This window comes from Phaenicophaeus curvirostris, chromosome 1, assembly GCF_032191515.1.
Source record: "Phaenicophaeus curvirostris isolate KB17595 chromosome 1, BPBGC_Pcur_1.0, whole genome shotgun sequence".
Lineage (NCBI taxonomy): Eukaryota > Metazoa > Chordata > Aves > Cuculiformes > Cuculidae > Phaenicophaeus > Phaenicophaeus curvirostris.
Window position 1 is genome coordinate 20,969,355 of NC_091392.1, and position 13,241 is coordinate 20,982,595.

The 13,241-nt window shown below is 46.8% G+C and overlaps 1 protein-coding gene across 1 annotated transcript in view; it reads left to right on the forward strand.

Moving 5' to 3' along the window:
- The first annotated feature begins 10,781 nt into the window (after positions 1-10,781).
- TRABD (TraB domain containing) overlaps positions 10,782-13,241 on the forward strand; it is a 37,182-nt gene continuing 34,722 nt past the window's right edge. Inside the window, exon 1 of the mRNA XM_069850371.1 lies at positions 10,782-10,805. The gene's annotated coding sequence lies outside the window, so the exon portion shown is untranslated. The remainder of the gene's footprint in view (positions 10,806-13,241) is intronic.

Sequence of the window (13,241 nt, forward strand, 5' to 3'; positions counted from 1 at the left end):
ACATGAGGATTACAGGAAGTTTTCCTGGAGTTTCCTATAGGAAAGGCTACCGAATAATCTCTCCTTTTATTGAGAGAGAGAATTTTCAACTACCTGAGCAGAAGTTTCCCAGGGCGGATATTTATCTGAGTCTGAACTACAAATTTTGTTTAACTTCCAGCAACAATGGTTCCACAAAAACTCAACAAGATTAGGGTAAAAGGTACTAATTTCTCCTTTAAAAGTAGATCATATCCTTATACCACTTCCAGGCTTTAGACCACAGACTTGAAAGCTGGCAAAGGACTAGGAAGGATTTATTTCTGCAATTTTCACTTGAAACTGGTTATATTTGACAAACTATAAAACTCTGCAACCTCATTTCACATCTCCTCGGTCAAGATTTTGTTTGGAACTGCTGGAGCCATCTTCAGAGCATGGTCCAGGCAAGGTTTTCAGGTTTTTTTCCCTGAAACCTATGCTCTCAGCTACTTTCATCCCTCGTGGCAAGTACAGGAATTCTAATTTTCCTGTGCTCTTCATGTTACTGCCAATGGTACCCAAGCAAGTAAGAAGAAGAAATAGGTAAAAATGGAGTGACAGAAGTTTGACAAAGGGAAAAGTTTGGCTTTGTAGAAGGGGTGACATGCCAGTAATTTGGGAGAAAGACATGGGTCAAAATTAATTGGGCAGGAAATCAGAGGAGATTTGTAAATCAGAAGGAGAGGAAGAGGAATGAGATGTGGAGACAGACACAGTCTTCCAATTCAGACTAGTCTGTCTTCTCCAGGAGACAGTGCATAGAAACTGAGTTGTGAACATGTTTATTTTTGATTTATAGAGTTTCAGGTGACTCAGATGGTTTATAGGTGTCTCAGATGGATTATCTAAAATTAGTGCACTGCTCCTCATTCTAAAATTTCATGTTGTTTGCTTCATCGGGGTATAATGCAGATAGATTAATCCAGTTCTATAAAACAAGTGAAAACTAATAAAAGGAATAAGATAATTATGATATCCAACACTGGAGAAAAAGGAGAGTTCTTATTTTACATTAGTAATGGATTCAAAATTTGCAGTGAATCTTATTTATAGACAATTCCTCCTTTACCCTTGGTAAGGAACAAGGACTGTTGCAGTCAACTCAGCGATGTGTAATTCTTCCCTATAATAAAAAAATACAGTAATCCATCCTTACAGAACCTTACAGATTAAAAATACATCCTTTTATCTTTGAGCTAAAGGACGATTTCTGCCACAGAACAATATTTGAATTTTTCCTAAGCAAGTAGGTACAGCAGAACATACCCTTAGGCATATAACACTTGACTCTTCACTGCATGGAAAACTCTTTTAAAGCAAGTCCAAACCTAAGTACAGCAGTATTGGGCTGATGCAAAGCCAGAGTAAACAGAGGAATTAAAACTTGTAATCTTTGATGGGTACTCTATCTTACCTTTCATCATCATTCAAAATATCTAGATGCTATCATCACCTGCCACACCTCTGTTTTGCCCCCTTCACCTGTTCTCTGACAGCTTTGTAGGCAATTATTTAATTAAAAGAAAAAAGACAAATGGGGAACCTACACCAATCCTCTTCTTGCTTGGTTATTTGAAGTACTTATGAAAAAATGCAGATTTATATGTTAGATCACAGCTCTCTAACACAGTTCTGGTAGTTCTTACTACCCCGAAGATAAGTTTGCTTGAGAAAAACTTCACTTTTGATGTGGAATCTCCACGTGTTAAAGTAAGTTCCAAATTTAAACTGGGTTTTCAGATTTATAATTGTTTGTAAATATTGTACCACAAATGTTCCTGCTTCATAATGGCAGCTCTGAGATATGTCAACATGACATTTATTATGCTGAGTAAAGCTCTTGGCACTGAAATTTACCATCTGTGGGTTTGCAAAGTCCTCTTCTTTGGTGTGTCTTGTCTACTTCCTTGACAGCTAAGTAGGATTATTTCAGTCTTCTGCTGATATCAAGAAGAAAAGGAGCTTGAGGTCAACGTGTTTATTACAACACTTGGAGGACATGGGTTTTAACTCTTGTGTGCCATCTGTGAACACTGCTTTAAAATATTTTACTTTGTATAATGCCCAAGCCATAAAAACCAGACACTTTTATACTGCTGTAATTTTGTTTTGGCAGCAAATTTAGGCAGTAATCGGGCTGAGGAGCATTCGCTTGGAGGTATTTTGCAGCCATTGGGCAAGTGGTTTAGGAAGTTACTGCTGTTAGTTAGTAGATTCTTATCAGAGAAGGAGGGACAGATTACGAGATTGCTTCTTACCAGAGAAGGAGGGACAGATTAAGAGATGGCTTCAAGGCCAGTGTCATGCCAGGTAGAATGGATTTACATAAATCCTCACAAGTTCATTAGGAGTACTAACCTCTAAGCGAACAGTGGTAATTCTTTAAACCACTCTACTAGATCCACAAGCCCTAGTGCAGGCAGAAGGAAGCTGTCCATTGTAGTAATATGCTATTTTCACCTCTTTTTTTCCCCCAGCAGAGTCCTTTTCAAACTTGTTGCCCTCGTTTGCCCATAAATTCTCCAACTTCTCAGAAAACATTTGGCTTAAGATGAAATTGCTGTGTCCAGCTCAAGCATGTTCAAGACACTGATGTTCCACACCTTCAGCTTAAGCTCAACATAGCAAATACAAAGCATTTCTCTTTCTTGATAATGTCTCCTTCCTTCTCTTCATTCTCACCCTTAGGTATGCACCTAAGGATTTTCTGCAGAAAATTTGATCAAGCTTTCTTTGTTGGAGTTCACACCTTCTTTCAAGGTCTATTAGAGGACACAGAAGCTGATATTTTGACTCAGATCCAGGATATGCAATAGGTTTAAATTTGAATTTTACATTCTGATTTTGCATTGTACCTGCTAATGAAACACATCCACAAACAGAAGGTAACATTAGGGTAGGCTAATGATTTTAATTAATGATTTGATTTTTTTCAGGAAAAGGCACTACAAAGAGGCTTTTCAGGAGTCAAGCACTTTTCCCATTTAATCTATGAAGGCAAAATCAGCTGGGATTTGTGAATTATAATATTTCAAGGTATAAGCAATAAAAGGATTGTAATCATGTGTCAAGTTTGATTTTTCTTAATCAAATGACACAATTGAAGGAAATATGATGCTAACCATATTGATGCTCTGCAGCCTTAGCCCACTTGCAGCAAGCTCCTGGAGCCAGGTTCTGTAGTCTCTGAAATGCGCAAACCTTTCCCATGGACTTTAGTTATGCAAGCCTTATCTTCAGCCTTAAGCAGACAGAGGAGTTAGGAGCAGGAGAGTTGATTACAGGACTTTCACTAATTCTCCATATGGACATTGCGTGTGGGGAAGCCATGGTACCACCTACCCCAGACCAACTCTTTGGTTTGAACAATCCCCAGGGAGTCAGTGGAGAGCAGGCAGCACCCTGCTTTTTCAATCCCCAGCACTACTTGTTGTAGGACAAGCTGTTAGTCTTTATGTGTGCTCCAAGGCTTTTGAAAAGAAGGAATTTAACAGAAAAGTCCCACTGATAAATCAGGGTTTTCAATACAACTTTAAACCAAGATTCCAGACCCATCCTTTTATTCATTCTGTCCACATCTCACATGGACATTAGCAGGGATTTTCCGGGTTTCATAATCCGGCCTTTATCTTCCACTCATTTGTTTATTTATTTACAGGGATTGCACACAAATTCCCCCACAATGCCATACAGCTTTCAAATCTGAGGCAAACTAATGTGCGTTAAGGATTGCAAACTGGCTTTAGCCCAGATTTTTCCAGTCTGTAGCTCTAATCCAGCCTGCTATTAGCTGAAAACAGCACTGTGTGATTTAATTGTTCCTGTGTAGGAACAACATCATATATAAAAGCTCCATTGTGTCTCCTTGTCTTCCAAAGTCTACAGGCATTAGGCTCTGTTGCAGGACTTATGGTTTCCTCCTGTGAAAAGAAAGATTAACTCATGCAATCCCTCACAGGGGAACATCTCTGGTTTGCCTTCTGGTTTGACTTACCTGTAGAGAAGCACAAAGCTCTGGTTTGCCTCTTGGGTAATCCTTCTCCCTGGATGAGGAAAACCCAGACTGTGTCTCTCACATTCATCTCACTGTCACAGCAATGCTGCGTTGTTTGCTCCACATACCTCCCACACAAATGACCCCAAAGACAGCCCTGTGCTGATACTGCTTCTGCTACCCAAGCTGCGTTTCTCACAGTTACTTGGAGTGCCTCTGCACCTCCCAGCGTTGTGCTGTGCAGGTCAGCTGCAAATTTGTGGAAAGGGGGAGAGGAAGAGGGTGATGCAAAAGAAAAATGGGGCTATAGCACCTCCACCCCCTCTGCCCTCAGCACCACCATCTTCCACATGTACACTGCAGGCAGCACATCTAGCTGCATCCACGCCATTATCTCCAGTCCAGCAGCTGGGGCTGGACTTTGGGTAGGCATGAAAGCATTGACCACAGCAAACAGCTTCCTTTTGCAGCAACTTTTTGGGAAGGACTGAGCATCATGCAGATTTTAAGAGTAAATTGTGAAGTTCAGAGGTAATCAAGTCAGTCCAGTGTGTGATTTTGTTCTTCTGATTTACCAAATCAGTTCTGTTGGTGCCAGTTCTAGCCATGTGCAGCATCTCACAGTCACAGAAGCAGTGATGAAAGAATAACTCTGAGATGTTCCAGGCGTTGCTGTGGGTCATAGCCTTCAGAGGCAGATACATGGATATGGTGTAGGGTCTGGTTGGTGATCTTTTGATACAGCAGTCTGCAATCTCTGTCCTCCTTGGCCATCTCCACATAAGTGATAGAATGGCCATATCACAGAATCATAGAATGGTTTGGGTTGGAAGGCAACTTAAATATCACCCAGTTCCAACCCCCCTGCCATGGGCAGGGACACCATCCACTAGACCAGGCTGCTCAAAGCCTCACTCAGCCTGACATTGAACACCTTCAGGAATGGGGCATCCACAACTTCTCTGAAGAACCACCCTTTAATTTCCCTCTCATCATATTGCATGCGGTTTAGATGAAGCTATTTTGGAGCGACAAATACACTCCTTACTCTTGACTTTAGGGAAGGAAGTACATCAGAGCTGGCCTGCAGATGCTTCCTCTGAATGATAATAAAAATGCAGCGAGTGAGATTGAAATGATATAAACTTGTCTGTCTTCCAGGGATGCTGGCCAAATAAATTCTATGGAGCTCCTAGTCATACAATGAATCATAGAATGTTTTGGGTCGGAAGGGACTTTAAAAATCACCGAGTTCCAACCCCTCTGCCACAGCACCTGTCTCACTTCTTGCCCGCAGTCTGAAACGGATGGATGTGGGAGCAATACCAAGTATATGGAAGATTAATTTGGACTAAGATAAAGCATGAAGCTGGTATCAAGCATATTGGAATAAACACTATTAAAAAGACCGAGTGCTCTGAACTAGGCACATAGGATGACGCATCTTGAAGGTGTGAGATGGCCAGGCGGGAAAAAAAACGCCTGGGAGTAAGTGAGTTGGAGATATGGCCAAGAATAGTCACGAGAGTGTGGAACAGACAAAATCAAAAGCATCCTGTTTGTCTAAAGGTCGGAAAACCTAGAAACTGTATAAAGATCTGCCTGAATGCAAGAAGCCAGTGGTAGCAATAGTGTTTTCTTAACGTGACTTCTGTATGCCGTGCCAATCAAAAGAACAGAGAGAAATGTGTGAGGTCTGCACCTCCTTCACCGCTGCGGATGGTCTCCCCCAAAATCCCGTTCGGACACAGTGATACAGCTGGGCAGGGAGCACGGGGCCGCGGTGGGGCTGACGGACAGAGGCCACCGGGGGTGACACCACCTGCCCTGCCTGCCTAATTGGAGGGTAGGGACACTCTTCAAAGGGATCTGAACAGGCTGAACTGCTGGGCTGAGACCAATGGCATGAGGTTTAACGAGGCCAAGGTCCAGGTCCTGCACTTGGGGCACAACAACCCTGTGCAGTGCTACAGACTAGAGGAAGAGTGGCTAGAAAGCTGCCTGGAGGAGAAGGACCTGGGGGTGTTGGTTGACAACCGACTGAACATGAGCCAATGGCCTGTGTCTCCCTGCCTCCCATGCGATTTGCCCCAGCAGGGTGGCATCCAGAGCTGGCTCTCCTGTCCTGGCGCTCCCCCGGGATGCTCTCTCTGTTTTGTCAGATGCTGACTGGCAGAGCGGCCGCTGGGTAAATTCCACAGTCACCACGGGTGACAGGAGGGCAGGGAGGGACAGAATCACTTTCGCTATCAAATAAGCATTTTTTTAAATCTCGCCCTTTATATTCCCAGAGAATTCTCTAAAATGAGCCAGGTAAAGGGAACACAGATATAGTGCATAAGTCGGGATTAGTCAGTAATCATGAAGCAAGGGTCAACAAAGGCTTCCAAGTTTGTTTCCTGGCCTGTGTTTTCCAGTGCCACCCCAGGTCACCTGTGAAAGCCCCCATCTGTGTCCCTGTGGGCCCCTGTGAGCCCCCACAGCGCCAAAGTTGACACTGTCACCTTGCCGGAAAGCCAGAACATGATGAAGGACCCTGCTGAGCTGGGGAGGGCCTCAGCACTTGTCATTTCCAGCACATTTTCCATGTGGGATGTGGCACAAGCCCAGGCCTGGGGCCTGATACCCACCCCATGGCTCAGAGACCAGGCATTGTGGAGGAAGTCTTAAGACTCTCTAGCCTAGTGAAGGCACAAGGAGATGTGACAGTCTTTCAACACATAAAGCCTCCTACAAAGACATGGGGATAAAGATGTCCTCCATACCCAGAAGGAGGGGGGCAAGGGCTACTGGGTTTGGATGCAAGCAAACACCTGTTTAGGTTGGATGCTGTCATGCCCCATACAGATGCTTGAACTACCTTCCTAACATTCAAGGTTTTTAATGGTAGAGTTGTTTTGGGTGCCAATGGTGAATTCATTCTTATTGCAAGTTCTTAAGAACCTGTTGTGACAGGGAGACAAGTGCCTGTCCAGGAGGTAGCCGGGTGACTTCCCCAGCAATCTGCTCAGCAGTTGATTCAAACATCGCACTGGGTCTCTATTTTCTACACACCAGAGATCACTGCAGATGACTGAGCAACTTTACCTAATGCCACCTTCAATACTATCGCTTCCTAAGAAATCTTATGTAAAATTAACTTGTCAAGAAAAAGACAGAGGAAGAAGAGAGAGGAAGGGATGGAAGGAACAGGGAAGGAAGGAAGCAAGCAAGGAAAGAAGCAAGGAGGAAGAACAGGAGAGCAGGCAGAAGTACATTTAGCTCACCTCCTTGCTCCTACCCCACCCTGGAAACACCTATACCTAAGAGCGCTATCCTGTGCATAAGGAACCTTTCTGACTCTCTGCATAGTAGAATGACCTCAGATACTGTGACTACTCACTCAGATACTGAGTGAGGCTCAGTTTTGGTAAAAAGCATAATGCATTTTAAGTCAAGTTGAAACACTGAAGAAATCCATGAATCAGCTGCCAAGCTCTCTCTTCACTACTGGCATCTGCCATTGAACTCAAAACAATTCCATGTTAATGTTAATATTTAAAGAAGAAGATATTCAAAGCATTCAGACTGTTAAGAACCAGATTTATATGTCACACTAGGCCACTTAGCAGACACCAGTGACCCATCTTGTAATTGCTAATTAATGGGGCATTCAGTTACCACAGCCCTGTGCAAACACGGATCAGAGCACGATCTGCAGTCACACCCAGTCCTGCGGTGACATCACAGCCGTCAGTGGGATCGCTGACACAATCCTGGCAAGAAGCACGTCTAACAATACTAGCATGTCTGGTGCTCCCAGTGCTGCAGAGTCTTGCTCCCCTGGGATCACTGGCCACAGCCAATGCTGGTGGCTTGATCAACTTCCTCCTGTGTCAGTGATCCCTCTCCACTTTCAGAAGCCATGTGTGTCATAGAACAGGCTAAAACAGCACCAGCAGAATCTCTGTTTCATCAGGCTCCCTCATGTCAGTAGAGACCTTCATCCTAACATGGTCCTTGTAAAGGCATGTTCAACCACCTCAGCTCTTGCTGAGGCAGGAAAGGAAACACTGCCTTAAGTAATCATATGCAAAAGCAGGGTTGACACAGTCCAGGTGCAGCATCATGAGCTAAAGGATAAACAGGCTCGCGAGATTTGCTCCCACAAAAAGAGGGCTTGCCAGTCAGATCAGCTGAGGTCCTTCCTGCAGGCTAAGGCAGCGCTTCCCAGCTCTGAGCAAAAATCATTGAATCTTTGCAGCTGAAACAGTGGGAAGGCTGGGAAGTGGGAAGGTCTGTAGTCTACTAAAGGGCTCAAAAAGTTTGCACAAGACACCAGCGGTGGTGTAGCAGTAGGAGCTGCAGCTTAAAAAAATGTTAAACTATCGTTCAAGATGTACAGCTTCAACTAAACACAGCAAATAACCAGAGCTTGAGCACACACCTTGCACACATTGGTAGTTGAACAAATCAGACTAAGGGAGGATAAAATGTATGACCATCTGTGTAAGGGACACTAGCGTGACTGAACATTCAGGTCACTGAGCCACAGGACCTCTGTCACATACTGCTTAGCCAGCACTACAGTGTTATGCCTGTTACCTGCTACACTACAGCCTTGCGGTGGATCCAGTGCAATGGAAAGCCTGTGGCTGGGCAAGTCTGATGCTTAGAATAAGTGGAAATAGAAACAGACTCGGAAGCAGTCAGCAGGGAGCAGCTGCATCTGGAAATGGCAGGACTCAGACTGGGCAAGTGCCCTCAGATGCCAAGAAAGACGGTCCCTGAAAGCAGCAACCAACTTGCTCTTGTCCAGCACAGTGTCCCATCTTTCCCAGTGGCCTTCACCTCCAGTCGTGGGGAAAAAAAAAAAAAAAAAGGTATTGGAATATTGGAAATCAGTATACAGCACTAGCCTAAAGTGCCCAAAGTTATTTTGTTTCACTTATCTATAGACACTGGACGGCTTTTTCCCTCAGAAGTGAAGGTCTGAATAGCTTATACCTTTACTTGATTATGAGCGTTTTGAATGTTCGTGCATGAAATGCATCCCCTGTGCCTTTACAACAAGTTGAAACTATTATTACATGAAATAAGAAGTGAAAGTCCCAACTATCTGCACGTGCCTGCACTTGATTTCTACATACCACATACCTCCAAAGCTCAGCCCAATCCTAAATTAACCCTGGCTCGGTTGTATCCATGAAGTATTTCATTAAAGATCGAAAAAGTACCCTCAGATCTGTTCTTGTGGAACTCTATTTAGATAATAAATGTGTGCTCAGACTGAACAGGTGTTTCAGCCATACTATCATTGAAAGATTACCCATCAGAAACAGAACAGAGGTGCAGGAAATAGGATAGAACAAATTTCAGAAAATCATCAGTAGCTTCAATCAACAGTTGACACATTTTTTTGAAATAAGTGTTCCTGCCCAATAAAATGTGTCAGTCTAATAATTTAAGTAACATCAAATGCCGCCTGTACTTCTACAGGTGGTGCAACACAGAATTTTCACTTTTTGTGGGTGAAACATCAGCTATTCCACAACAGACAAGGAAAGGCCCACTGGAAGAGACGAATGGAACAGGCAGAACAGCAGTGGTAAGAAGCAGAACTGCATGGAGAAGTCACAGGTAGGTTCAGAGATAAAGGAGTTTGATTCCTCAACATAAGATATTGAGCTGTTGGAACAGGTCCAGAGGAGGGCTAAAGCACCTCCCAGACGATGAGAGGCTGAGAGAGTTGGGCTTGTTGAGCTCTGAGGAGACCTTAAGGTGACCTTCCAGTACCTGAAAGGGGCTACAAGAAAGCTGGGGAGGGACTGTTTACAAAGGCTTGTGGTGACAGGACTAGGGACAATGGGTATAAACTGGAGAGGGGCAGATTTAGACTAGGCATACTGAGGAATTTCTTCACGGTGAGAGTAGTGAGACACTGGCACAGGTTGCCCAGGGAAGCTGTGGCTGCCCATCCCTGGAGGTGTTCAAGGCCAGGTTGGAAGGGGCCTCGGGCAGCCTGATCTAGTGGGCGGTGTCCCTGCCCATGGCAGGGGGGCTGGAACTAGATGATCGTTGAGGTTCCTTCCAACCCAAACTATTCTGTGATTCCGATTTCCCCGTCTTCCATCTCTATGGAGCCACGACAGCAGCGCGTTTTCACAAGGACAGCCGGCGCAGCCCCACGGCTCAGGGAGCTCCCTTGTCCCCGTGCCCGTCTCCGCGCCGGCTCCCTCGGCGCCCCGCAGGCCGGAGCCCCCGCAGCGCTCACGGCAGGCCCAGCCTGGGCAGCGCCAGCTCGGTGCCGCGCCATGAGCCCTGAGCCCACAATGAGGTTCAGCGCCCCGGCGCCGCCCCAGCCTCCCAGGGCGAAGCGGCCGCCGAGAGGACGCAACCCGGCTCCCGCAGAGGCAGCGCCCGGCCGGCAGGTAAAGGCGGCGGCCGAGGCCCGCAGCCCACGCGCCCGCCCGCTGCCCCCCGGGAGCTGTAGTTCGCGGTCTCCCGCTCACGCCCCTTCCGCTGCCGAGCACCTCTCCCGCGAGGGACTACGAGTCCCACAGTGCCCCGCGACACAGGCTCCCGCCAAGCGCTCCCCCCGGGAGTTGTAGTTCGCGACCGCCCGCTCCGCCCCTTCTACGCGCGGTCCTAGCACGGGCGAGGGACTACAAGGCCCGCCGTGCCCCGCGGCGCCGGCCCCCGCCCCCGCGCCTCGCTAATGCAGCACGTTGTCCGGCGACCGTGTCCCCGCCGCCGCCGCCGCCTCCGCCCGCAGCGCCCCGGCCCGCGGCGGGGTTCGCCGCCCAGCACGGCAAGTGATCGGGGCGGGGGGCGGCGGGGGCACCGCCCGCGTCCCGCCGGGGGCCGGGGCGTGTGAGGGGCAGCGAGGGGCGCCGACCCCCCGGTGCCCGGCCCGGGCCTCCCGGGCGGCCGCCGCGGAGCTGGGGGCGCCCCCGGGCTCGTCCCGCCGCGAGGGAGCGGGGAGGCCGCTGGTGGCGCCTCTCGGCGAGCGGCGGGGGAAGGGGCGGCCTCGGGGCGGCGGGGCCTCGGCCGATTCCCAGCGCTGCTCCGCGTTTCTGGGCGTTTCGCGATCGGAGCGTGGGGTTTGGTTGTGAGCCGGGGTGGGGAGGGAGGAGGAGAAGCAGAGACTTGCCGTCTTTCTTCTTTCTTTCTCCGGTCTTTAAGCAGCTGTGATGTTCTCAGGCTGCCCGCGTTGCGCATCCCGTGCGATAAACTGTGGAGTCAGGCTTCTGAATTCTCCTTGGGAAATGGTTCTGGTTATTTGGTAATAACTCCTGTCCCGGGCACAGCCTGCGCTTCTCTGGTGAGGAGAACATATCAGCGGCTGGGCCTGTGCACTGGGATGCCCCCAGCCGAGGGGGTCGGTTCTTTGCTTGCTTTCAGGAAGAAAGAGAACGTTTCTGTTTGGTAAAACTTTGCAGAAAGTTGAACTGCAGAGTGGTTGCTGCTTGGCTGGAAAAGCAAGAGGATGAGCTTTTAAAGTTTAGGTGCTGCTTTGCATGTGTGATGCTGTCAGTAGCAGTCCCAAGAAATATCAGCGGTGCCTGGAATGGCCTCGCTTCTCCATTTTGTCGAGGTGTGTATCAGTGCACCTACTGTTCAGCTTATTAATACATGTATTTCTTCTTGGGAAGCTAACAAAGAAAAAAAAGAGGAAAAAAAAGGAAAAATCCCAGAGCAAACAGATGTCAGGGAATTCACTGCTGTATTTTAGCAGGGAATAGACCTTAAGCAGTAGGGGAAAAACACATGTACATTTAATTATCCTGAGCTAAATGAGTTTATTAACTGAAAATACTGGGTTATGGCTGTGGCAGTACTTTGTGCCCTGTTGTTCGTGGCTTTCAGTAGGCTTTCAAGTTTCAGTAACTTGCTGATTGTAAACTTGTCAGCTGTCACAGCGTCTGGCACTTTTGTGTCTTAGCTGTGAACTCAGATATTGTTTAATTCAGCGCTGGGACAGTTACGCATTTTTCAGTGCATTCCTTCTTCCATATGGTAAATATGATGAAACATTGCTGCTGCCACCATCACAGCTGTGAATAAAGCACAGTGGTGTTGGCATCTTATTTGTGGGAGACTCATCCTATTGCTTTTTTAAATAATAGTAGTTTTCAGAAAGCATTGTCTTTTTCCTGATTTGTTACTCAGAAAAAGTGAAGAAAGAGATTTGAGGCCGTCTTAAAAAATGAAGGAATGAGAGCAAGCCAGAGATAAGTGTGCTCCAGCTTTCTTCAGAGTGCTATGTAACGACAGCTGTTGGAAGTGATATCGCAGCATGCACTTTGCCAGCCCGTGCTCATAGGAAAAAGGAATTCTGCAGCTCTCCTTGTACTGCCAGGGAAAAGTCTTGCTGGTTAGCAGCACCCATTGTCTGTCAGAGATGATTTAGTACTAAGAACTCGCCAAGAAATTCTCTTCATAATGGTTATTACCGAATAGGTGTTTGCAAATGGATTTCCAATGTGAATTGTGTCTGAGGTCAGCCTTTCAGTTATTGAAAGTTTTTGTAAATGGCCACTCGAATTTGAGATGCTGTGAACATATTAATACAGTGGTTCTGCATTTGAGCTTACGCATTCTACAAATACGATTTTTTTTCTTACCTGCAATGTGACTTGGGGGCATAACTTTAATGTTAACTGCAATTTATAGGTTTGTACAAAAACGTGTGCACTCAGTGACAAGCTCTTTTCCTTTCCACTTATTTTCCTAAAACAAAAGAGTTAGATGGGCTGTTTTCTCTGCATCCTTCCGTCCCCCCGCCTCCTTCAGTTGATGTGCTGTGCAGTTTGATTGAAATCACTGACTTAGCATCTCCACATAGAAGTATTTCAGTGTCCTGATGACACCGCATATCAAACTGCTGGAAAGACTACACTGGAGCTCCAGGAGTTTCTGTTTTCCAGTGCTTCAGCCCTACAGGCTGCCTGCAAAATAACCTTGTCTGTCAGGACAGTGCAACATGGCACACGTGCTGGGAGGTCTGTGCCTGTGCAGGAGGGGTGTGCACACTTGTGAGAGGGAGCAAGAGCCTGCACCACAGCTGAACAGCAACACAAATAGGTGAAGCTGAAAGAAGGTCCCCAGTCATCTGTGCAGTACATCTGGAGATACACGTGAGGCAAGATCGGGATCTCATGTGTTGCACGACGCGGAGCCGTCCTTCTGAAGGACAGTAAGACAGCGAGTTGCAGGGTAAGCGATAAACAAGGCCTGTGTGTGA